Raw genomic sequence first — 27,405 nt, forward strand, 5'->3', positions numbered from 1 at the left:
TTATTAGTTAAAATGCATAGCCTTAATCAAATCATGAGGGATTAGGCTAACAAACTCAAACAAAGAACAGAATTCTTAAAAAAAAAAAAGTCAATATAATGAAAGGGAAAAACAAGTCCAAGGTACTATTCCAGATTAAAGGAGATTAAAATCTCAGCATCAAAACGAGCAACAACAGAAAGGTAAGAGGAAAAATGTCCCAACACTTGGAAATTAAGCACATTTCTAAATAATTCATGGTTCAAGAGGAAGTTTAAGAAAATTACAAAATATTCTGAAGTGAACAAAGAATAAAAGACAACGTATCAAAATTTGTGGGTGCAGTTAAAACAGTGCTTATAGAGATATATGTAGCAATGAGCCCTTACAGAAAAAAAGCAAGGTCTCATATTAACAATCTAGCTTCAATCTTAAGAAACTAGAAAAAGAACAGCAAAATAAACCCAAAGAAAGCAAAAGGAAGAAAATAATATACACTAAAAAGAAACAAAGGGGTCTTCCCTGGTGGCACAGTGGTTGCGAGTCCACCTGCCGATGCAGGGGACACAGGTTCGTGCCCCAGTCTGGGAAGATCCCACATGCCGCGGAGTGGCTAGGCCTGTGAGCCACAACTACTGAGCCTGTGCGTCCAGAGCCTGTGCTCTGCAATGGAAGAGGCCACAATAGTGAGAGGCCCACGTACCGCAAAAAAAAGAAAAAGAAACAAAGGAATGGAAAAAATAAAACCATTCCTATTCACAGACATAACTGTCTATGTAGAAATTCCAAGTAATCTACCAAATAAACTAATAAATTACAACTAAATACAATGAGTGATCCTAGAATGGATCTGGGAACAGAAAAAAACAAAACTGCCGTAAAGCAGAGTACTGGAAAAACTTTAATGTAGACTATATATTAGATAATTTCATAACAATACTAATTTTTCTTAATGTGATCAGTGTATTATTGTGTAAGAGAATATCCTAGTTCTTAGGAAATACATCCTAAATTTATTCTCATTCTGGTGTCTCCTCAGATCATATAAATGTTTCACCTTTTACTGAATTTATTCTCAAATGGTTTAATCAAAAATAATACGTATAGGGCTTCCCTGTTGGTGCAGTGGTTAAAAATCCACCTGCCAATGCAGAGGACACGGGTTGGAGCCCTGGTCTGGAAGATCCCACATGCTGCGGAGCAACAAAGCCCGTGTGCCACAACTACTGAAGCCTGCGCACCTAGAGCCTGTGCTCCGCAACAAGAGAAGCCACCGCAATGAGAAGCCCGCACACTGCAACGAAGAGTAGGCCCCGCTCGCTGCAACAAGAGAAAGCCCGTGCACAGCAACAAAGACCCAACACAGCCAAAAATAAATAAGTAAAATAGATTTTTAAAATAATAATAATAATAATATGCATAAAGAGAAAGTGCTAATGTGGTAAATGGTTCATCATGGTCCTATAAATCTCAGTGAAGGGTATTATGGAGCACATTACGATAGTCCAACTCTTGCTCAAAGTAAAAAGTTTTCATTAAAGTAGTTCCTGTCCTTCGAGGTTTCAACAAAAGTATAGGGGGAAATGGAGGAAAGTGGAAAAAGTATGAAAATAAGAGTGAAATAACACTGCTTTCAACTCAGGAAGTATACAGAAAAGCAACATTGCTAATCTGAATATTCCCAATTTTAGCTACACTCTCTACAATGTTGGAAAACTAGAATATAAAATGTACTAAATTATTTTGTATATATATGTACATATATTTGTATATACATATGTGTATATATGTACATGTACACAGAGAGAGAGAGAGAGAGAAATACAAAGACCTGATCAATTTTCCCCCAGGGAGTTTTTTCCTTTGTTTTCCTGAAAAGCTAAATCAAACCTAAACTTTATTCACTTTGAGCACAGAGTAACAGAGTAAAATAACACTTCACAAGTTTCTGAAACTCAGCTATCTGGCAACCTCACCAATCCATATACAGCCAAGAACCAGCCATTAAGAACTGCAATAGATATCACAAAGCAGCAAAACATACATACTTAACGCATTTCGTCTCTCATTCAGAGTCCATTTAATGACAGTTTATTTTAAAAATTCTGTTAAGTTTATTTGACTACTAAATACACAGTGAAAGTAATAACAAATTAAAAGGAAGAGAGGTAAACACACTATCAGATCAAAAAATGAATCCGTGAAGAAGTGAGGGAAATATTTTATGAAACAGAAGATGACCTGAAGGCATACGTTAACTAGATCCTTAACTGCAAGAGCCCTACACACCTCAAATACACCTAATGGGTAATACTTCTTTACAAATGCTCTACAGCATGTATAATCATGTCATCTACTTATAATGGAAGGGTTAACTTATTGATGAATTCTTTTCTCACCTTTATCTACATACTAAATGCTACAATCATATATACTAAAATCCTACATAATCCTAAAAAAAAAATCTAACCTCTATTTTGTTTCATTAGCCTATTTCCAAGCTAGTACCACCCACAGCTAATTATAACAGTTCTATATGTGTTTTGATGTGGTAGATAAACTCCCTCTTCTCCCTTTTAAAAACTTTCCAGGCTTGACTGGCATCTTTGATGAGGGTCACATTGAGCTTCCAGCGGCTTCAGGGGTGTCTTTAGGAGTCAGCACTATGGCAGAAGTCATCAACTCGAAAATCAAGAACTATCAGCCTGCTCCTTTTGACAGCCACTTCCCCAACCAGAGCCAGACCAGGAACTGCTGGCGGAACTACCTAGGCTTCCACCACTGTGAGAAGGCAATGTGTGCTAAAGGAGGTGATGTCTCCATGTGTGAATGATACTGGTGTGTGTACAAGTCTCTGCCCCATAGCCTGGGTGTCAACCTGGGATGACCGCCGGGCAGAACGCATGTTTCCAGGGAAGATCAGAACTGGCTCCACCTCTCCTCTTCTGTCCTCCACCCTTCTGCTCAGGGTGGTGAAGGGGGACCTGGGTACATGGTGATCCCCACCCTGGGATCCTGAAACATGGCTTAACTAATAATAAATACTCATTGGAAGAGTGGGAAAAAAAACCAAACTTTCCAGGCTTACTCATCCAAGCTTATCAAGTTTCAGGAGGCAAAAAATTGAGATCTTTGTTAGGAACAACTCTAAAACCCAGATCATTTAAGGAGAACAGCCAACTTTACAATATTAAGTTTTCCAGTCAAGTGCATATGGTATGGCTCTCCATTTTATTTAGGTCATTTTTTTTTAAGCCTTTAAGTAAAGTCTCATGATTTTCTTCACCCAGATCTTCTACATTGTTTGTTAGGATTATTCATAAGTATTTTACAGTTTTGTGGCTAATGGGAAGGAGCTCTTATGTTTGCCAAACAATCATTACTGGTACATTAATAACCTATGACTGAGTCTCAGACCTAGTTCTAAAAATGTGAGGAATTAAAGCAATGAAAATACCAAATGTCATGTCTTTATGGAGCTTACATTATAGTTGGGAAATAATCAGTAAATAACTATAAACTTATAAATAAATAATTTCAGAAAGCATACATGCTATGAATAAAAATAAAGCAAGATATAGGGAAAGAAAGTGATAATGGAAATGCTTATTTTTATAGTGCAGTCAAGGAAGATCTCTTTGAAGAAGTAAGAAGGTAAAATCTGAGCAGGAGTTGAAGTGATAGCAAAGAGTAAATCATATGACAATAGAAAACATTCCAAGCAGGAAGAAAATTTTTTTAAAAGCCTAAGGGCAAGTAAATACCTTGATCTTTGAGGAACAACAAGAAAGCCATGGCTCTGGAGCTTAGGAGCCTATTGAAAGATGAGTTCAGTGAAGGGGGAAATCATACAGGAACGTTTAGGCTAGGTAAAGTCTTTAGATTTTATTCTAAACATGCTGGGAAGCAACAAGCAGCCTCCAGATGACAGCGCTGTGTCTTAAAAAAAAAATCACAGTAGTTGCTGTACACAGAGTAGAGGGAGAAAAGGGCAGAAGCAGGGAGTGCAGTTAGAAGGTAACTGCAGCAGTCCAGAAGAGAGATAATAATGGCTTATGTTAAGGCAAAGGAGTGGGAGTGACAAGAAATGGCAAGATTTGAGATACAGTTTAAAGGTAAAACTGCTACTGATGGATTGGAGGTATGAGGGAAAAGAGAAACTAAGAATGACGTCCAGTTTGTGGCCTAACCAAGTGGGTGAATGGTGGTGCCATATATTGAGATGGTAAAGTCTGAGGAAAGAGTAAGTTTGAGTAAATAAACCCAACATTCTGTATTGGACAAGTTAAGTCTGAGATGCCTACTAAAACATTCAAGCAGAGAAGGCACTCCAATACAGTGTGGAGTTTGATAAAGTTATCAAGGCTGGAGTCAACAGTGAATTAATGATACTTATAACCACAAAATTAAATAAGATACCCTAAAAAGTGACAAATACTGACAAAGAAAAGGTATAAGGCCTAAGCCTAGAGCACTCCAACTTTTGAGGTGAAGGAAGAGAAGCTAGAAAACAAGAACTGTCATAAATCAGACAAGATTCAGGATGATATGGCATCCAGAAAAACAACTGAGGTTTTCCCAAAACTAAGGACTGATCAATCGTGTCAAATGCTGATGAGAGGTAGAGAACTTTAAGACTGAGAACACTGACTACAATGGGTTTAGTTGGTGAAGGTGGAGAAGAGCCAGCCTCGAGTGAGTTGGAGAGAAAATGCAAAGTAAGAAAATAGAGACAGTAAGTATGAGCAAGTGTTTGCAAAAAATTTTTCTCTACATGAGAAAGGTGTGTGTGTGTGTGTGTGTGTGTGTGTGAGAGAGAGAGAGAGACAGACAGACACAAAGACAGAGTTTGAGATGTTACAGCATGTTCTTATGCTTGCAAATATGATTCAGCAGGAAAGAAAGATGATGCAGGGCAGAGAAAGGATAACACCAAAGGCAAAATCCTTAAATAGACAAGAGAACACAGCACACATGCATGACTTGGCATATATAGAGAGAGAAAGAGAGAGAAAAGAGTAAGGAAAGAAAAGAAATTAAGTAGTCTTTTTAGTAATGAAAGTGGGAGAGCAAAATGACTAGGTAATGCTGAGGGCACAAGGGATATTCGTGGCCGTAAATTTAAAGTGAGACTAGTCAGCACTGTTGTTTGTTTTCTCCAATCACACTCAGCTGCTCAGGTTCAAGGGAACACAGAGTTTGCAACGAATTGTGTTTTATCAGGGCTCAAGTTTTGCCCTAATTACAGTGAAGGAAGAAACAAGAGAGATGATAACCTGACCCCACAAAATAGTACAGAACATTAGCAGCCATTAACATTTTTATTCAATGAGTCAATGTAATTGGGTAAGGAGAGAAGTTACTGTATGAGGCACATGACCAACAGTGAAAGAGTGGTGTAACTAATGGCCTGGTGGTCTAGATAGAATCCAAGAAGTGTTAAAATATGGTATCAAAGTATGTCAGCTGGCAGAAAAAGAGATGAAAGTCAGAATTAGATGCTTAAAATACTTTAAGTTATAGATCATGATGATAAAGTCTAGGGTAATGGTTCTCTATTCTAACTACACATTAGAATCTAACAGAATACTTTTTTTTTAATCAGACAAAGAAAATAATTTCTGAGGATGGCACACTCCCATCAAAAATTTTTAAGCTGCTCAGTTAATTGTAATATACAGTCAGAATTGAGAACCAATAGTCTTGGGTGTGATCATAGAAATGGGTAGTTGAGGCAAGTTAGAAAAGAAACCTGCAATCTGCAGGTTCAAGAACTTCTAATGAAGTCTTCTTCTATTACTCCCAATATAAATAAAAGCATGAGCTATGTTCTAAATATTTTACATGCATTAACTCATTTCATACTCCTAACAACCCAACAAGGTATAACTAGTATTATCCTCTTTTTAAAGATGAAGGAGAATGAAAGTATACAAAATTAAAAGTCATAGGCAGTACACGAAGTAGTATAACACTATTTGTACGTAACTGTTGAAAGTTAAACATGCATATAATAAACCCTAAGGCAACTACTTAATAAAAAAGATGTATAGTTAATAAACCAATGTGGAGATAAATGGAATACTAAAATACACTCAACCCAAAAGGAACAAAAAACAGGATATTAAAAACAGAGAGAGAGGGCTTCCCTGGTGGCGCAGTGGTTGGGAGTCTGCCTGCTGATGCAGGGGTGACAGGTTTGTGCCCTGGTCTGGGAGGATCCCGCGTGCCACGGAGCGGCTGGGCCCACGAGCCATGGTCGCTGGGCCTGCGCATCCGGAGCCTGTGCTCCACAGCGGGAGAGGCCACAGCAGTGAGACGCCTGTGTACCACACACACACAAAAAAAACCAGAGAGACAAACCTTAAGAAAACAGGAGCTGAACCAAGATGGCGGAGTAGAAGGACGTGCTTTCACTCCCTCTTGTGAGAACACCAGAATCACAACTAGTTGCTGGACAATCATTGACAGGAAGACACTGGAACTCACCAAAAAAGATACCCCACATCCAAAGACAAAGGAGAAGCCACAATGAGATGGCAGGAGGGGCGCAATCATAGCAAAATCAAATCCCATAACTGCTGGGTGGGTGACTCATAGACTGGAGAACACACACCACAGAAGTCCACCCACTAGAGTAAAGGTTCTGAGGCCTACGTCAGGCTTCCCAACCTGGGGGTCCAGCAACAGGAGGAGGAATTCCTAGAGAATCAGACTTTGAAGGCTAGTGGGATTTGACTGCAGGACTTTGACAGGACTGGGGGAAACAGAGACTCCATTCTTGGAGGGCACACACAAAGTATTGTGTGCATCGGGACCCAGAGGAAGGAGCAGTGAACCAAGGCGAGATTGAACCAGACCTACCTGCTTGTGTTAGAGGGTCTCCTGCAGAGATGGGGGGTGGCTGTGGCTCACCATGGGGATAAGGACACTGGCAGCAAAAGTTCTGGGCTTGGCATGAGTCCTCCCAGAGTCCACCATCAGCCCCACCAAAGAGCCCAGGTAAGCTCCAGTGTTCAGTTGCCTCAGGCCAAACAACCAATAGGGAGGGAACCCAGCCCCACACATCAGCAGTCAAGCAGATTTAAGTTTTACTGAGCTCTGCCCACTAGAGCAACACCCAGCTCTACCTACCACCAGTCTCTCCCAACAGGAAACCTGCAAAAGCCTCTTAGATAGCCTCATCCACCAGAAAACAGACAGCAGAAGCAAGAAGAACAACAATCCTGGAGCCTGTGGAACAAAAACCACATTCACAGAAAGATAGACAAGATGAAAAGACAGAGGGCTATGTACCAGATGAAGGAACAAGATAAAACCCAGGAAAGACAACTAAATGAAGTGGAGATAGGCAACCTTCCAGAAAAAGAATTCAGAATAATGATAGTGAAGATGATCCAAGACTTCGGAAAAACAATGAAGGCAAAGATCAAGAAGATACAAGAAATGTTTAACAAAGACCTAGAAGAACTAAAGAACATACAAACAGAGATGAACAATAACTGAAATGAAAACTTCACTAGAAGGGATCAATAGCAGAATAACTGAGGCAGAAGAATGGATAATGGACCTGGAAGACAAAATGGTGGAATTCACTGCTGCTGAACAGAATAAAGAAAAAAGAATGAAAAGAAATGAAGACAGCCTAAGAGACCTCAGGGACAACATTAAACACAACAACATTTGCATTATAGGGATCCCAGAAGGAGAAGAAAGAGAAAGGACCAGAGAAAATATTTGGAGAGGTAATAGTCGAAAACTTCCCTAACAGGGGAAAAGAAATAGCCACCCAAGTCCAGGAAGCACAGCAAGTCCCATACAGGATAAACCCAAGGAGAAACACGCCAAGACACAAAGTAATCAAATTGGCAAAAGTTATAGACAAAGAAAAATTATTGAAAGCAGCAAGGGAAAAACAAATCGCATACAAGGGAACTCCCATAAGGTTAACAGCTGATTTCTCAGCAGAAACTCTACAAGCCAGAAGGGAGTAGCATGATATACTTACAAGTAATGAAAGGGAAGAAACTACAACCAAGATTACTCTACTGGGCAAGGATCTCATTCAGATTCAGTGGAGAAATCAAAAGCTTTACAGACAAACGAAAGCTAAGAGAATTCAGCACCACCAAACCAGCTCTACAACAAATGCTAAAGGAACTTCTCTAAGTGGGAAACACAAGAGAAGAAAAGGACCTACAAAAGCAAACCCAAAACAATTAATAAAATGGTCACAGGAACATACATATCGATAATTACATTAAACTTGAATGGATTAAATGCTCCAACCAAAAGACACAGGTTTGATGAATGGATACAAAAACAAGACCCATATATATGCTGTCTACAAGACACCCACTTTATTTATTTATTTTTTTTGCGGTACGCGGGCCTCTCACTGTTGTGGCCTCTCCCGTTGCGGAGCACAGGCTCCGGACGCACAGGCTCAGCGGCCATGGCTCACGGGCTTAGTTGCTCCGCGGCATGTGGGATCTTCCCGGACCAGGGCACGAACCCGTGTCTCCTGCACTGGCAGGCGGATTCTCAACCACTGCGCCACCAGGGAAGCCCAAGACACCCACTTTAGATCTAGGGACACATACACACTGAAAGTGAGGGGATGGAAAAAGATATTCCATGCAAATGGAAATCAAAAGAAAGCTGGAGTAACAATACTCATATCAGATAAAATACACTTTAAAATAAAAAACGTTACAAGAGACAAGGAAAGACCCTACATAATGATCAAGGGATCAAACCAAGAAGAAAATATAACAATTATAAATATATATGCACCCAACATAGGAGCACCTCAATACATAAGGCAACTGCTAACAGCTGTAAAAGAAAAAATGGACAGTAACACAATAATAGTGGGGGACTTTAACACCTCACTACACCAAAGGACAGATCATCCAAAATGAAAATAAATGAGGAAACAGAAGCTTTAAATGACACAATAGATGTAATTGACATTTATAGGACATTCCATCCAAAAACAGATTACACTTTCTTCTCAAGTGCGCATGGGACATTCTCCAGGATAGATCACATCTTGGGTCACAAATCAAGCCTCAGTAAATTTAAGAAAATTGAAATCATACCAAGCTTCTTTTCAGACCACTATGCTATGAGATTAGAAATGAATTACAGGGGAAAAAACGTAAAAAACGAAAACACATGGAGGCTAAACACTACGTTACTAAATAACCAAGAGATCACTGAGGAAATCAAAGAGGAAATCAAAAAATACCTAGAGACAAATGACACTGAAAACACAACAATCCAAAACCTATGGGATGCAGCAAAAGCAGTTCTAAGAGGTAAGTTTATAGCTATACAAGCCTACCTCAAGAAACAAAAATCTCAAATACATAATCTAACCTTACACCTAAAGGAACTAGAGAAAGAAGAACAAACAAAACCCAAAGTTAGGAGAAAGAAAGAAATCATAGAGAACATAGCAGAAATAAATGAAATAGAAACAAAGAAAACAACAGCAAAGATCAATAAAACTAAAAGCTGGTTCTTTGAGAAGATAAACAGAATTGATAAACCATCAGCCATACTCATCAAGAAAAAGAGGGAGAGGACTCAAGTCAATAAAATTAGAAATGAAAAAGAAGTTACAACAGACACCGCAGAAATACAAAGCATCCTAAGAGACTACTACAAGCAACTCTGTGCCAGTAAAATGGACAACCTGGAAGAAATGGACAAATTCTTAAAAAGGTATGACCTTCCAAGACTGAACCAGGAAGAAGTAGAAAATATGAACAGACCAATCACAAGTCATGAAATTGAAACTGTGATTAAAAATCTTCCAACAAACCAAAGTCCAGGACCAGATGGCTTCACAGGTGAATTCTATCAAACATTTAGAGAAGAGCTAACACCCATCCTTCTCAAACTCTTCCAAAAAATTGCAGAGGAAGGAACACTCCCAAACTCATTCTAGGAGGCCACCATCACCCTGATACCAAAGCCAGACAAAGATACTACCAAAAAAAGAAAATTACAGACCAATATCACTGATGAATATAGATGCAAAAATCCTCAACAAAATACTAGCAAACAGAATCCAACAACACATTAAAAGGATCATACACCATGATCAAGTGGGATTTATCCCAGGGATGCAAGGATTCTTCAGTATATGCAAATCAATCACTGTGACACACCATATTAACAAATGGAAGAATAAAAACGATATGATCATCTCAATAGATGCAGAAAAAGCTGTTGACAAAACTCAACACTCATTTACGATAAAAACTCTCCAGAAAGTGGGCATACAGGGAACCTACGTCAACATAATAAAGGCCATATATGACAAACCCACAGCAAACATCATTCTCAATGGTGAAAAACTGAAAGCATTTCCTCTAAGATCTGGAACAAGGAAAAGATGTCCACTCTCACCACTATTATTCAACACAGTTTTGGAAGTCCTAGCCATGGCAATCAGAGAAGAAAAAGAAATAAAAGGAATACAAATTGGAAAAGAAAAAGTAAAACTGTTACTGTTTGCAGATGACATGATACTATACATAGAGAATCCTAAAGGTGCCACCAGAAAACTACTATAGCTAATCAATGAATCTGGTGAAGTTGCAGGACACAAAATTAATGCACAGAAATCTCTTGCATTCCTATACACTAATGATGAAATATCTGAAAGAGAAATTAAGGAAACACTCCCATTTACCAATGCAACAAAAAGAATAAAATACATAGGAATAAACCTATCTAGGGAGATAAAAGCCCTGTATGCAGAAAACTATAAGACACTGATGAAAGAAATTAAAGATGATATGAACAGATGGAGAGATATACCATGTTCTTGGATTGGAAGAATCAATATTGTGAAAATGACTATACTACCCAAAGCAATCTACAGATTCAGTGCAATCCCTATCAAATTACCAATGGCATTTTTAATGGAACTAGAACAAAAAAATCTTAAAAATTTGTATGGAGACACAAAAGACCCCGAATAGCCAAAGCAGTCTTGAAGGAAATAAAACAGAGCTGGAGGGATTAGACTCCCTGACTTCAGACTATACTACAAAGCTACAGTAATAAAAATATGGTAGTGGCACAAAAACAGAAACATAGATCAATGGAACAAGATAGAAAGCCCAGAGGTAAACCCATGCACCTATGGTCAACTAATCTATGACACAGGAAGCAAGGTTATACAATGGAGAAAAGACAGTCTCTTCAGTAAGTGGTGCTGGGAAAACTGGACAGCTACATATAAAAGAATGAAATTAGAACACTCCCTAACACCATACACAAAAAAAAACTCAAAATGCATTAGAGACCTAAATGTAAGACCGGACACTATAAAACTCTTAGAGGAAAACTAGGAAGAACACTCTTTGACATAAATCACAGCAAGATCTTTTTTGATCCACCTCCTAGAGTAATGGAAATAAAAGCAAAAATAAACAAATGGGACCTAATGAAACTTCAAAGCTTTTGCACAGCAAAGGAAACCATCAACAAGATGAAAAGACAACCCTCAGAATGGGAGAAAACATTTGCAAACGAATCAATGGACAAAGGATTAATCCCCAAAATATATAAACAGCTCATGCAGCTCAATATTAAAAAAACAAACAACCCAATCAAAAAATAGGCAGAAGACCTAAAGAAACATTTCTCCAAAGAAGATATACAGATGGCCAAGAAGCACATGAAAAGCTGCTCAACATCACTAATTATTAGAGAAATGCAAACCAAAACTACAATGAGGTATCACCTCACACCAGTTAGAAGGGGCTTCATCAGAAAATCTACAAACAACAAATGCTGGAGAGGGTGTGGAGAAAAGGGAACCCTCTTGCTCCATTGGTGGGAATGTAAAGTGATTCAGCCACTATGGAGAACAGTATGGAGGTTCCTTAAAAAACTAAAAATAGTATTACCACATGATCCAGCAATCCCACTACTGGGCACATACCCAGAGAAAACCACAATTCAAAAAGACACATGCACTCCAATGTTCACTGCAGCACTATTTACAATAACCAGGTCATGGAAGCAACCTAAATGCCCATCAACAGATGAATGGATAAAGAAGATGTGGTACATATATACACGGGAATATTACTCAGCCATAAAAAGGAACGAAATTGGGTCATTTGTTGAGACGTGGATGGATCTAGAGACTGTCATACAGAGTGAAGTAAATCAGAAAGAGAAAAACAAATAGCGTATATTAACTCATATATGTGGAACCTAGAAAAATGGTACAGATGAACCGGTTTTCAGAGCAGAAATTGAGACACAGATATAGAGAACAAACATATGGACACCACGGGGGGAAAGAGGAGGGGGGGTGGGGGAGTGATTAATTGGGTGATTGAGATTGACATGTATACACTGATGTGTATAAAACTGATGACTAATAAGAACCTGCTGTATAAAAATAAAAAATAAAAAACCTTAAGAAAACATAGTTGTCTCAAACAGTGATACCTATCCTGCTCCCTTTGGCAGAACAAAGTTCATGATGGAGTTGTACTGAACTCTCTCTTTGGTAAATATAAGTGGTCAAGTGCCCTTTTCTTAGCTCAAATAAAGTGACTTTTCTTCAATGATAAAAATAAAGATAGAAAAATAATACAAGCAAACCCAACCATACAAAAATTTCACTAAATTTAAGTAGTCTATCAAGACAAATGAAAATATATGTCCACGGTACTTGAAAAGATGCTCAACACTGCTCACCTCAGGGAAATGCAAATCAAAACCACAATGAGATATCACGTTACACTAGTCAGAATGGCTATTATCAAAAAGATAACAAATAACAAATGTTGGCGAGGGTGTGGAGAAAAGGCAACCTTCGTGCACTGTTGGTGGGAATCTAAACTGGTGCCGCCACTGTGGAAAACACTATGGAGGTTCCTCAAAAAACTAAAATACAACTACCATATGACCCAGCAATTCCACTGCTGGGCATATATTTAAAAAAAAAAAAAAAAGAAAACACGAATTCAAAAAGATACATGCACCCCAATGTTCACAGCAGCATTATTTATGATAGCCAAAATATGAAAGCAACCTAAGTGCCCATCAACAGATGAACAGATAAAGGAGACGTGTGGTGTGTGTGGCAGGGGCGGGGAGCACACACACAGTGGAATACTACACAGCCATAAAAAAGAATGAAATTTTGCCATTTGCAGCAATGTGGATAGACCTAGAGAGCATTATGCTTAGTGAAACAAGTCAGACAGAGAAAGACAAATAGTGCATGGCATTATATGTGGAATCTAAAAAATAAAATAAACTAGTGAATATAACAAAAAAGAAACAGACTCAGAGGTAGAGAACAAACTAGTGGTTACTACTGGGGAGAGGGAAGGGGGTAGGGGCAAGGTAGGGGCTGGGGATCAAATGGTACAAGCTACTATGTATAAAATAAATAAGCTACAAGGATATACTGTACGTCACAGGGAACACGGCCTGTATTTTATAACTATAAATGGAGTATAACTTTAAAAAATTGTGAATCACTGCACTGTACACCTTAAACTTACATTATACATCATCTATACCTCAATTTCTAAAAATACAAATAAACCTGAAAAAAAACTGTCCATATAAAAACTTGGATACAATATTCATAGCAACACTACTCAAAATAGCCAAAATGTAGAAACAACCCAAATGTCCATCAACTCATGATGTGGAATTTCCATGCAATGGAGTATTATTCAGCCATAACAAGGAATGAAGTACTACTGATACATGCTGTGACGTGGATGAATCTAGAAAGCATTATGCTAAGTGAAAGAAGGCAGACACAAAAGCCAAACATTGTACTATTCCATTCACAGTAAATATCCAGAATAGGCAAATCTACAGAGAAAGCAAGCAAACTAGTGGTTGTCAGGAGGGGGAAGGAGGGGGTAAGGCGAATGGGGATTGACTGATTAAAGGGAAAAAGATTTCCTTTCAGGTGATTAAAACATTCTGGAACTAGATAGTGATGACAGTTGCGTAACACTGAGAATGTACTAAATGCCACTGAACTGTAGGTTTTCAAATTGTTAACATGGTGAATTTTATATTATGTGAGTTTTGCCACAATTTTTTTAAAAACGAATGAAGTCCTGATACATACAACATGAGTGAACCTCAAAAACATTATCCTAATGAATGAAGACAGTCACAAAAGACCACATACTATATGATTTCATTTAAATGAAATGTCCAGAATAGGCAAATCTATAGAAACAAAAAATAGATTAGTGTTTGCCTAGGGCTGGGGTGGGAGAGAGGGGGATTGGATAATGACTATGAATGGACATAAGATTTCCCTCTGGCATGATGAAAATGCTCTAAATTAGATTATGCCAATGGCTGTAAAACTCTGTAAATATTCTAAGAACCACTGAATTGAACCCTTTAAATGGGTGAATTTTATGGTGTATAAATTGTATCTCAATTAAGCTGATTTTAAAAAGCAAATTGTCAAGTGGTCTAACCACTCCTAAATAAAGACAGAAACTATCAGACTTGGTTATAAAAACGAAAGACTCAATTCTAAGCCATCTACAGGAAACAAGTTTTAAATATAAAGACACAAATGTATTAAAAGTAAAAGAATGACTGACTTTTGACAAAGGAGCAAAGACAGTTCAATGGAGAAAAGATAGCTTCAACAAGTAGTAGTGGGAAAATTAGATGCCCATATGCAAAAAAGAGACAGACCTTACACTTTCTACAAAAAATAATTCAAAATGAATCATATTCCTAAATATAAAATAAAATACTATAAAACTTCTAGAAGAAAACAAGGAGAAAAATCTATATGTGACCTTGGGTTTGGTGATGAATTTTTAGATACAACACCAAAAGCACAATCCACGAAAAAAAAACTGACAAGGTAGACTTTACTAAAAACTTCTGCTCTGTTAAAGACACTGTTAAGAGAATGAAAAGACAAGCCACAAATGTGATAAAATATTTGCAAAAAAACATATCTGATAAAGAGCTGGTATCCAAAATACACCAAAACACACAGAACTAAACAGTAAGAAAACAGACAACCCAATTAAGAAATGGGCAAAAGATCTGAACATATACTTCACCAAAGAATAATACATATGGCTAACATGTATATGAAAAAATGCTCAACATCATTAGTCACTAGAGAAATGCAAACTGAAATAATGAGATGGCAATACAGACTTATTAGAATGGCTAAAAAATTTCTTAAACTGACAATACCAAATGTTGATGAAGATGTGGAACAGAACCTTTCATTCATTGCTGATGGGAATGCAAAATGGAACAAACAGCCACTCTGAAAGACAGTTTGACAGTTTCTTACAAAGCTAAACATAAGCTTACTGTATGATTGATTCAGCAATCACACGCCTAGGTATTTACCCAACTGATTTGAAAATTTCTGTCCATACAAAACCTACATACAATGTTTACAGCAGTTTTATTCATAATCACCAAAAACTGGAAGCAAAGAAAATGTCCTTCAATAGGTGAACAGATAAAACAAAAACAAAAATCTGATACATTCAGTGATAAATGAGCTATCAAGCCACAAAAAGACTTAGAGGAACCTTAAATGTATATTGCAAAGTGAAAGAAGGCAGTCTGAAAGGCTAATATGATTCCTTTTACATGACATTCTAGAAAAGGCAAAAACTACAGAAACACTAAAAAGAGATCAGTGGTTTCCAGGGTTTTGGGGTTTGGCAGAGAGGGCTGAAGAATTGAACTTCTACAGATATAAAACTATTCAATATGATACTGTAATGGTAGATACATGACATTACACATTTGTCAAAATTCACAACACAGAGAGCGAGCTTTAATGTGTGCAAAATTATCAAAACCATTGAGGAGGTCACGGGATCCCCTTAAGGAATGTGGAGTAGGTCAAGAGAACGTAACTACTACAAATGTTTGAAAACAACCTCACTGAAGGGGTTGGGGTGGAGATGCTGGCCAAAGTAACTTTAGAAATGAGTATAGTCTTTAAAACTAAAAGCAACAGGTGGCTTCCCTGGTGGCGCAGTGGTTGAGAATCCGCCTGCCGATGCAGGGGACCCAGGTTCGTGCCCCGGTTTGGGAAGATCCCACATGCCGCGGAGCGGCTGGGCCCGTGAGCCATGGCCGTTGAACCTGCGCATCCAGAGCCTGTGCTCCGCAACGGGAGAGGCCACAACAGTGAGAGGCCCGCGTACCGCAAAAACAAAAAAAAAACAAATAAAAGCAACAGGAACTGCAAATATAGGCACTCTAGCTGATAAAACTGTTTCACACAGGGGTATGAGTTAACAGTTCTGATACTGCTATACATGTATACTGGAACTGAACAATTACATAAATGGATGACAGATGGTGAGAGCCAGGTTTCTCATTGTCGGAGCAGGTATTTACAGATAAGCAAGGGGAGGAGTATCCATGTAGTAAAGGATTAAAGTTGGAGCTCACTATGAATTCATATTTAGTTTAATACAAATACAGATGGTGACATATAGGAAGAGTTATAGATATAGGTATACAATGGGTTACTATACACAAGTGTATTTCCTTGCTCAATCAACTAAGAAGACATAGAAGCAACGACATCCAGTAGCAGTCAGCACACCAAGCATGTAGATCTTGCTTTCTAACACCATCCTCCAACAAGAGGAACCAAGGCTTCTTGAAGAAATGACTGATTATAGGACTGGGACAGGAAATACAGGTATCCTTTGCTTTTCAAAAGTTCACTATATGCCACTTCACTTTTACAAAAGACCTACATAAGCACCTATTTTTGCTAATCCAAAAGAAATCTGAAAAAAATTTACACTTTTATAGAAAGAGGTGAAAAGCAAAAATAACATTCAGCATTTGTTTTATTTTTTATTTTTTTAACATCTTTATTGGAGTATAATTGCTTTACAATGGTGCATTAGTTTCTGCTTTATAACAAAGTGAAGCAGCTATACACACACATATATCCCCATATATACAATGGAATATTACTCAGTCAGCATTTGTTTTACAGCAAGCAGTTATAAAGGCAGTGTGCACCCCAAGCAGAGAGAGGAGAATGGCACCACCAAGCTCCTTCCCCAGGAACTATACTCCGCATCTCAGCATCAAGCTGACATAGCTTTGAACTGTGTAAGCATCTGTGCTTCATCTTGACTTATTTTGTGCATCCGTTAACAAGATGTGTCTTAAAGTAACTGTTTCTTCACTTTACACCATCCTGGCTTAGGAAAGGTTTCATAGGAACACTCTAGTACTTACATATAGCAGGGGAAACCTTTATACAAAATGAGCCTGCACAGACACAGAAAACAAACTTATGGTTACCAAAGGGGAAAGGAAGGGTAGGGACAAATCAGGAGTTTGGGATTAACATATACACACTACTATATATAAAATTGATAACCAACAAGGACCTACCGTAGAGCACAGGGAACTACACTTAATATTTTTAATAACCTATGAGGGAAAAGAATCTGAAATATATATATATATATATATATATATATATATATATATATACATACACACACACACAATCACTGAATCATTTTGCTGTACACCAGAAACTAACACAACATTGTAAATCAACTATACTTCAATTTTTTAAAATTGAGAAAAAAAATTTAAAAAACAAAGTAAAAAAACAATAAAAACAAAAAAAACCCAAAATGAGCCTGGAGCATTTTTTTAGTGCCAGAATTAACAAACATGCAAACAAACAAGAACAACAACAAACCCACATTTTGGGTGTATGTCAAAGGAGCACTGGAGCCAACTAAAAGAGCTCCCAATAGCCAAGGCTGGAACAATTTGAACAAAGTAGTACTGGATTATAACCCAAAGCATAAAACAAATATCTGTAAGTCCATGCTGATATAAATTAATGATATGAATAAATTAATAAATTAAGGAAAAGAGACAACTCTCCCATGCAAAGGAATTCTCAATAACTTAAGCGGATACTCTGTCCTCAAGGAGTGTGTAATCCCCTACTCCTTAAGTGTGGGATAAGCTTAGTGACTTATTTCCTAAGAGTACAGAATGGAAAGGGTGAGGAGAGTAACTTTACGGTGAAGAACGTGATAAACACTACCTCAGCCAGGTAATCATAACCAACATCAAAATCACAAGTCATGTTGACAGTATGCACCCCTGAGATGATGTAACGAAAATGGCACTTTATCCCTGCAATCTTCCTCACAATCTAACCTTAAAAAAAAAAAAAATCGGAAGAATTCCAATAAAGGGAAATCCTGCAAAATGCCTGACCAGTTCTCCTCAAAAGTGTCATGGTGATCAAGAACAAGGATAATCTAAGAACTGTTACACCCAAAAGTAGTCTATGGGGCTTCCCTTGTGGCGCAGTGGTTGAGAATCCGCCTGCCGATGCAGGAGACACGGGTTCGTGCCCTGGTCCGGGAAGATCCCACATGCCGCGGAGCAACTAAGCCCGTGAGCCATGGCCGCTGAGCCTGCGCGTCCGGAGCCTGTGCTCCGCAACGGGAGAGGCCACAACAGTGAGAGGCCCGCATACCGCAAAAAAAAAAAAAAAAAAGTAGTCTATGGAGACACAACAACTAAATGTAACCACGTGGTATCTGGATGGGATCCTGGAACAGAAAAAGGACATTAGCTAAAAACTAAGGAAATCTGAATAAACTATAGACTTTAGTTAATAATAATGTATCAATATTGGTTCATTAATTGTAACAAACATACCATACTAATATAAGATGTTAAGAACCTGGGTCTGGGGTATAGAACTCTCTGTACTATATTTTCTGTAAATCTAAAATTGTTCTAAAAAATAAAGTATTTTTGAAAAGGTACAAGGATGAAAAAATATATGTTATGTACATTTTAATCATAAGAAAGCTAGAGTGGCCATATTAATAACAGGTAGACTTCGGAGCAGGGATAACGAGAAACATTTCATAATAACAATAAAAGTTAAATCATCAAGACATAATCCTAAACATGTACACATCTAACAAGAGAGTATTATATATGCATAAACTGACAAGTTAAAGGAGAAATAAACAGATCCATAATTAAAGAGAATTCAACACTTCTTATTCAGAAATTCATAAAACAGGTATGCAGAAAATCAGTAAGGATACATGAAATTTGAAGAACACTATCACTTAACTTGACATAATTAGTATTTATAGAACACTCCATCCAACAACAGCAAAAATCCACAATCTCTTCAACTACACACAGAACATTCACCAAGATAAACCATATACTGGCCCATAAAACAAGCCTGGATAAATTTACAGTAAGTCCCTTATACATACAAACTTTCAGGTTTCGAACTTTCAAAGACACGAACGTGTCTTTGAACATGTCCAATCACGTAAATTATTTCAAGTGTCTGGCGTACACTGTCATGTGCCTGCATCCTCTACAAGTCGTTGTGCTTTTGTGTACCTTACTGTACAGTACTGCTGCTGTGCAACATGAGGAGCTTACTAATGAAGACCTGATGGAATTGGAGGCCCAGAGAAAGGACGAAGAGAGACAAGAGGAAGAAAAAGTAACTGAAGAACTGAAGAGATTGACGACGCAGGAAATGGCAAGGGGATTTTCTTTATTTGAGGAGGCACTGTTAGTTTTTGAGGCACAGGACTCAAACATTGAATGGTACACGAAGGTTGCAGCAGCTGTTCAGAATGAAGTCCAGTGCTACCGTGTCATCTATGACAGAAAAAAAGAGCTACTACCCAGACATCACTGGAACGTTTTCTCAAGAGGGTAGATAGAACTGAATCCAGCAAGGAACCAGAACCTGTGCCATCAACATCAGGCATGAATGAAATTGCAGCCTGCCCTCCGTCCCCTATTGCTGACGATCCTTCAGCTCTACCATCTCCCTCCTCCTCTCCCTTCTCCAGTCAGTAACTCTTCTTGCCTGTTCACTTGATGCCAGCCCCTGTATGCCAGCTGTTGTGCTGTACTACTGTACTTTTCAAGGTACTGTACTGTACCTTGTACTGTACCTTGTACCTTGTACCTTGTACTGTACTGTATTTGTGAGATGCAGCTAAAGCAATGTTTAGAAGGGAATTCTTCTAAATTTTATTATTCTATTACTTATATTAGAAAAGAGGAAAGCTTTTCAACCAGTAATCTAAGTGTCCACCTTGAGATGTTAGAAAAAGAAAAGCAAATTAAACCAAGAGTAAGTAGAGGAAAAAATTAAAAGAAGAGAAATCAGTAAAATTGAAAATGGACAAGCAATAGAAATCCATGCCTCTAAATCAAGAAAAAAACAGGAGGCAGAAATTACCAATGAGTAATGAAAGAAAATAAATCATTACAAATCCTTTAAACGTTTAAAAAATAACAAGGAAGTATTATAAAAACTTTCATTCCATTTTCAACGTAGATGAAATGGACATTTTTTTAAGACACAAATTTCCAAAACTGACATAAGAAGAAACAGAAAATCCAAACAGTCCTATATATATGAATTGACAATAACCACCAAAAGTAGGAAAAGGAAAGGAAGGACTCTTTCCTGAGCCTTCAGAGGGGGCACCTTGATTTTAGACTTACAGTTTCCAGAACTGTGAGAGAATAAATTTGTTAATTAAACCACATGGTTTGTGGTTATTTGTTATCGCTACCCTAGAGAAACTACTACACATGTTAATATTTTGGATGTAGTAGAATAAAAAATGTATTAAAGGTATGAAATTTAATGACAGTTTTTGTTACTTCTTAGTGTGGAGCCACTAGAAAACTTAAAATTACACATGTGGCTTACACTATTTCTAGTGAAGAACACTAATCTAGCTAGTGCAATAAGGCAAGAAAAAACTAAAGGAATACTGATTGGAAATGAAGAAGCAAAACGGGCTTTCTCTGTAGACATGATGATTATGTGTTAAGAAAATCCTAAAGAATCCACATAAAAGCTACCAGAACTGAAAAGTGAATGCAGTAAGATAGAATACAAGGTCAACTTTGTGTTGCATTTCTATATATTATCAAGAAACAATTTTGAAAAAGAAAATTTTAAATACAGTATCATTGACAATAGTTAGCATCAAAAAACATGAAATACTTGGCGGATCAATTGAACAAAATATGAGAAATACCTATAAAATGAAAATTACAAAACACTGCAAAAAAATCCTAAAGATATTTAAATAAAGAAGAGATATGCCATGTTAAAGTATCAGAAGACTCACTATTATTGAGATGTCAATTCTCCCCATCAGGCTTTTTGTAGAAACTGAAACTTCTATTTTACAATTTATAAGAAAATGCTAAGGATATAAAATAACCAAAACAATTTTGATAAAAAGACAATGGTGAAGGACAAACACTACCTGATTGCAAGGCTTGCTATAAAGAAACAGTAATGAAGACAATACAGTATTGTATAAAGACAGACATTTAGACCAACAGAACAGAGAGAGACCAGAAACCAACCCGCAGTTAATAAATAAATAAATAAATAAATACAAAGGAATCAGATCCCACATAACCTCCAAACCAGTAAGGGGGACTAATATGAAGAAAGGAAGAGACAGAAGGAGGGAAGAAAAATTAAACTCTACAGAATAAAATAACAAGGTGCTATGATAATACCTGATCTTGCTAACTAGACAGTGTGATCAGGAAAGACCTCTCAGAAAAGTAACAGGTAAATGGAAGAGTACATGTAAAGGCTCTAAGGGAAGGAATCTAAAAGTAGGCCAGTGTGACAGGTGCACAGTAGGCAAGGAGAAGATAAGACTACAGAGATAGGGCTTTTCAACCAGAGGAAAATGTCTGTATAGTTCTCTATTCTATCCACTTTTTTCCATCCCTATCACTGCTGTTCTCATTTCTCATCTAGATGCCTACAAGACCTTCTAGCTGATGAACCTGCAGCCTCACTCAAGCTGCTCTCCCAAATCCGTCCTTCACAACTGAGCCAAAGATATTTAACAGGTTAAAATTATTAAATGGCTCCCTGTTCCCTACAATGTATAGTCTTAATTTCCTTTCTGACTTTTAAGATCCTTCGTGACACAGCCCCTACTTATCCCTCAAGCTTACGCCCCACTTCCCTCCAAAACTACCTGTGGCCCCACACTAAGTTACTTGCATCTTAATAAAACCTACCACATGCTTTCATTACTTTGTGCCTTTTCACATCTTTGAGTTTTAAATCAAATGTCTCCTCTGTAAACCACCTCTAATACACACCAAACACACTTAGGTATTTCTCTCTGCTCCTATAGCATCATTTGCTCTATTCTAGATTTGTCATGATGCGGTAGTTATGATGCTTACCTACAAGACTATGATGCTTATCCTCCTAGACTTTAATATGCAGACTGTATGTTATTCATCTTTTTATCCCTAGCAGATAGCACAGTACCTATTTAACAAAGGCATTTTTCCATAATTTAAAAAAAAAAGAGACTCCTAACATTTATGCTCTTAGGATCTAAGCATCCCTAAAGTAAAGATACACAAAGACAAACTAGATTCAAGGAATCCTTTAAAATATTTCAAAGATTTTAAAAATCCTATAAAATAACTCTTCCATAAGTCAAATAATTATAAATCTAGATTTGTAAATATTAAATTTGGTTGAAATGAGGTCCTCTTAGAAATATTTATGCCCCACAATATTACCATAAGAATTAAAAATTTTAGGGACTTCCCTGGCGGTCCAGTGGTTAAGACTCTGTGCTTCCAATGCAGGGGATGCGGGTTCAATCCCTGGTCAGGGAACTAAGATAGGTCGTGGCAAAAATAAATAAATAAATATATATATATAAGAGAATATTACTTATTATATTGAAAAATAAAATTAATAGAATTATTACAGAAACTTGTAGCAAGTAACAGAAAATTACAAATTTATATTTTAATCCCTATTCAATGAATTCAAGTCACAAATGCACATCTACAGTTTTCACCTTGCTTTCAGTTCTCAATCAAATACCATACTATAAGAGCCCTCATGATCTACTGCAAAGGAAGTAGTTCAAAGAATGTTTACATTTTCAAAAGTTTAATTTGGCTTGGACCATCATACTAGCAAAAAGATTTCATTATAGCATTATTTTAAGATTGAAAAAGTGGAATTACTAAAATATTAAAAGACAGAATAGAGAACAAACATATGGACACCAAGTGGGGAAAGGGAGGGTGTGCGTGTGTGGGATGAATTTTGAGATTGGGATTGACATGTATACATTAATATGTATAAAATAGATAACTAATAAGAACCTGCTGTATAAAAGATAAAGAAAATTCAAAAAAAAGAATAATGGTTAAATAAACTGTGACAGTACAACTTTGGAGTACTACAAAATGATAAAATATAGCAATATGTAGCACAATATTATGTTTAAAAAGACAATTATATGAACATCAGCCATAGAATTATACACAAGTATAGACAGGATTTGTATAGTATTATACTAATATACTATAGAGGACTTCCCTGGTGGCGCAGTGGTTAAGAATCCGCCTGCCAATGCAGGGGATACGGGTTCGAACCCTGGTCCGGGAAGATCCCACATGCCGCCTAGCAACTAAACCCATGCGCCACAACTACTGAGCCTGCGCTCCAGAGCCCGTGAGCCGCAACTACTGAGCCCACGTGCCACAACTACTGAAGCCCGTGTGCCTAGAGCCCGTGCTCCACAACAAGAGAAGCCACCGCAAGGAGAAGCCTGCACACCACAACAAAGAGCAGCCCCCACTCGCTGCAACTAGAGACAGCCCACGCGCAGCAACGAAGACCCAATGCATGCAAAAAAAATAATACAGAAAACCTTACTTTAAATATATATATATATTATAGAAATATAACAGAACTAGACTACAGAAAATTGTAAATGTAAGCAGGGAAAATTCATATTTTTGTTTTGAACTTCTCTTAATCATGTTACATTCTTTTCCAGTAAAAAGTTAGTTTTCAAATACCACATGAAGAGAATTGTATTACATTTACTTACTTATATGTAAGTACTATGTACTGACATAAATTTAAACAAAATTTTTAAGTTTAAAAACTACCTAATTTTTTCCCACAAAATACTGTTTTAACTTTCAAATAATTAAGTTATCTGATTTTGGAATTTCCTACAATCTGATGCTAAAGACCTACCCTTTTACACCAGCTATACCATGTAAACTCATTCCCCACATTTTAACACTTTTAGAGGACTCTCCAATTCCAACAAGGCATCCCATCACTGCAAGTCTGTCAAACTGACAATCTTAAAGAGGAGGTACAACTTGTGGTACTAGCACAGAGAAGATAAAATTTAAATTCATGTGCTATGAAAGCTTATTTGCCCTTACTATCTAAGTTTCAGCAGATACATTATATTGGAAATACAAATTAAAACAAATTCCAGGGCTTCCCTGGTGGCGCAGTGGTTGAGAGTCCGCCTGCCGATGCAGGGGACACGGGTTCGTGCCCCGGTCCGGGAAGATCCCACATGCCGCGGAGCGGCTGGGACCGTGAGCCATGGCCGCTGGGCCTGCGCGTCCGGAGCCTGTGCTCCGCAACGGGAGAGGCCACAGCAGTGAGAGGCCCGCGTACCGCAAAAAAAAAAAAAAAAAAAAAAACCAAATTCCATTTGCAAATGAAAAAGACCAAATGAAACAACCTGCCTCTGACTCAGCAGCTTTTTTACTTTACAACCTGTACTTAAGCTGCAAGGATAAGACTGAAACCTAACTTTCAAACTGAGAAGCAAAACCAGTGCAAAATCAATATTTGTCTTGGCAGGAAACTCCAATGAAAATATGAGATGTTTTGGTCTCAACTCGAGATAGAGAAGAGCAAAGGTGCCTCCTTGGGTTATTATTTATTATGCAAAATCCCTTGTCTATAGCTACAAATTAGCTTTTATTGCAGATACTTAACATGTTTCTTTATAGGCAGCGCCTCAGCCAAATAACCTTCCAAATCTGGCAACATGAATTGTTACAGCTTACACACCACTGCAGTTCCTTGTAATTTAAAACATTTGCGTTTTAAGAACAGTCTCCACACACCAACTCTACTGCCAATTTCTCCAGCTGAAAGCTCGAGTTTATACTACAAAATACTATATTTACTCTCAACAACAGAGCGCGCTCATTTACAAATTACACAAGAGTAAATGACTCCAATACACAACTTCAAAATTTCTAACATCATACCTTTTCCATTATCCAAATTAACAAGTCTAAACAGTAGGACACTAAGTGAGGTACTATGACCAAAGTCAACTGCCATATCATCAGCAGTTAAATTAGTAATACACAAGATAGACCCCTAATCCCAATCAACTATTTAGCAAAATGGCCACAGGAGATACCAATGAGGGGAAAGTGTGGATTGAGTTTGCCATTGCTAGAAAAACGAGTCAAAGCAAGTCTGTATGAGAGGCAGATTAACCTCATGAATACAAATCTAAGTTCATTTCTGAGTTCCAGTCTCACACCAAGAAGGCAATTTATCAAATTTTTAACAGTAATACAAAGAACAGGGCAAAAAATAAAATAGAGAAGTTTTATTTTTCATGGTAACGTTGATAAAGAACAGGTATGCTTCAATGCTCAGAGATGAAGTTTTCCTTTTACAACCAGTTTTTCTCTTATCACGTGTACACAGAAAATCCTACAGTTTTCTGCATTTCAGATAGCTTAATACACACGATCACCTCAAATCAAATATTTATTGAAAACTTACCTCCTTAGCACTAACATTCTCTCCTTACTACATCCTTCACCTTCTAATCTGAGACCGGAAGGGAAAACCTACTCCTACGGTAAATTAGAGTCTAGGGAGAACATCTTAACACGAGTTTGCACACAATTAAGCAGGTTCAGTAAATCAATTACCCAGACTACAATGCTTGACAATTTCTCTGAAGCAATAACACACAGACAGCTTAGGGTTCATTACTGGAGATGACTCTTTCTCTCGCATTTACACAAGTAACTTCGGTAACTGCCCTAAATTTTCCCGTGTGAAACAAACAGGTAATAGGAAGGGGGGGTACTATTTAAAAACTGGGTCATTTCGTATTTATTCTGATGAGGTACGATCTTCGAGAAGGAAAAGGTCTATGAAGCAGAAAAAAAAAAAGGAGGGGGGAACAAATGACAGCATCCTCAATGCAGAAAAGTTACAGCTCTTTACTGGAGTCAGCAGTAGGGGTTCATTAGTTGGTTTTTTGGTTTAGTCACTCGGAGTTGAATGAAACCTGCCTCCCTAAAAGTCATCGCCAACAAAGAAGCCCTGAGGATCCGCCACTGCAAGGCGGAGGAGGAAATGTCCTCAATTCACCTGCGACACCTGCCCAGGTCCCCAGTTCTCTCCCCGCCCTGCCACCCAACCCCCTCGGGTACCCCGGTCCCCGCCCCTTGCCCCCCACCCAGGCGGCAGTCTCCTCGGCGGTCGCGAAGGCCCAGACCCCTAGCGCTTCCTTCCACCGCAGTGGCTCTCCGCAGCCGGGGCGGCGGCACGGGGAGGCCCTTCCCGGAGCGGCCTCTCCCCCATCACACCCCGCAGGCTCCGGGGACTCCCCGCCCCCGGAAACCGCAGAGAATCTAGGCCGAGAATGCCAGCCCAGGCCACTCTACGCCTCCTCGGCGACCCCTGCACGCCGGCCCTCGGAACTCAGCCCTCCGAGCTGCTACCTGCCCAGCGCCCACCCGGCCCGGGAGCTCGGGGCTAGCTGACGGGCGGCGCAGGGTTCCTCCGCGAAAGGCCCTCCGCCGCAGACTCACCTGCCGCCCGCTCCTCCTTCAGCGCCACCCGGGCACAGCCCCTTCCTGGGGCATGAAAGCGCCGGCTTCGGGCCTGGGCGCCCTCGGCAGGGCAGGGCGGGGGACTTGCTCCGGCGGCCGCCGCCGCCACTGCCACCACCACCGCCCGCTCTGCGCCTGCGCCGCCTCCCGGGCTGGGTCTCGAGGGGCGCCGCTTGCAACGAGGGGTAACAGCCGGGAGCGCGAGCTCGCGCCGGCGCCTCGGCTCACCCGAGGCCGGTAGTGCTGGCGGCGGGTTGCCTAGGAGCTGCGTGCTGCACTGCTGCCCCGACAGCTGACGGCCATGTTTCTGTTCCCTTTTTCTTTTTTTCCTCCCTCTCCTTCCGCCCCTTTCCACAAAACAGCACTTTCCTTGCCCCCTCCCGCTCCTTTTCCTACTGCGGGGGCGGTGGAAAAAGGCGTGGGGGAGGGGTGGGGAAGGGAGGCCGCGGGGGCGGGGCAGCGCTCGAGCCCCGCCCCCGGGGAGGGCCGAGGCCGCACGGCCACTGCTTCCCTCCCCCCCGCACCCCGCGACACCCTCAGGGCTCGGGGGTGCCAGTACCTACAGCCCGTGAGCCCCGCCTCCTCGTCCGCGCGGCGGGTCCCGAGCAGAAACAGAGCCAGGGAGAAAGG

At 39.0% G+C, this 27,405-nt stretch overlaps 1 protein-coding gene and 1 pseudogene across 6 annotated transcripts in view; one reads left to right on the forward strand and one right to left on the reverse strand.

Annotated features, from left to right (window-relative positions):
• Positions 1-27,166, reverse strand: part of DENND4C (DENN domain containing 4C) — a 144,367-nt gene extending 117,201 nt beyond the window's left edge. For 5 of the 6 annotated variants that reach the window (XM_067041432.1, XM_059072932.2, XM_067041431.1 and 2 more), the window contains exon 1: positions 26,755-27,132. The gene's annotated coding sequence lies outside the window, so the exon portion shown is untranslated. Of the gene's footprint in view, positions 1-26,754 lie in introns of all 6 variants that reach the window. The other variant, XM_059072930.2, reaches the window with a different exon arrangement.
• Positions 2,645-2,978, forward strand: LOC131760814 (cytochrome c oxidase subunit 6B1 pseudogene; annotated as a pseudogene).
• Positions 27,167-27,405: the final 239 nt, after the last annotated feature.

Source organism: Kogia breviceps, chromosome 8 (assembly GCF_026419965.1).
Source record: "Kogia breviceps isolate mKogBre1 chromosome 8, mKogBre1 haplotype 1, whole genome shotgun sequence".
NCBI classification, from domain to species: Eukaryota; Metazoa; Chordata; class Mammalia; order Artiodactyla; family Physeteridae; genus Kogia; species Kogia breviceps.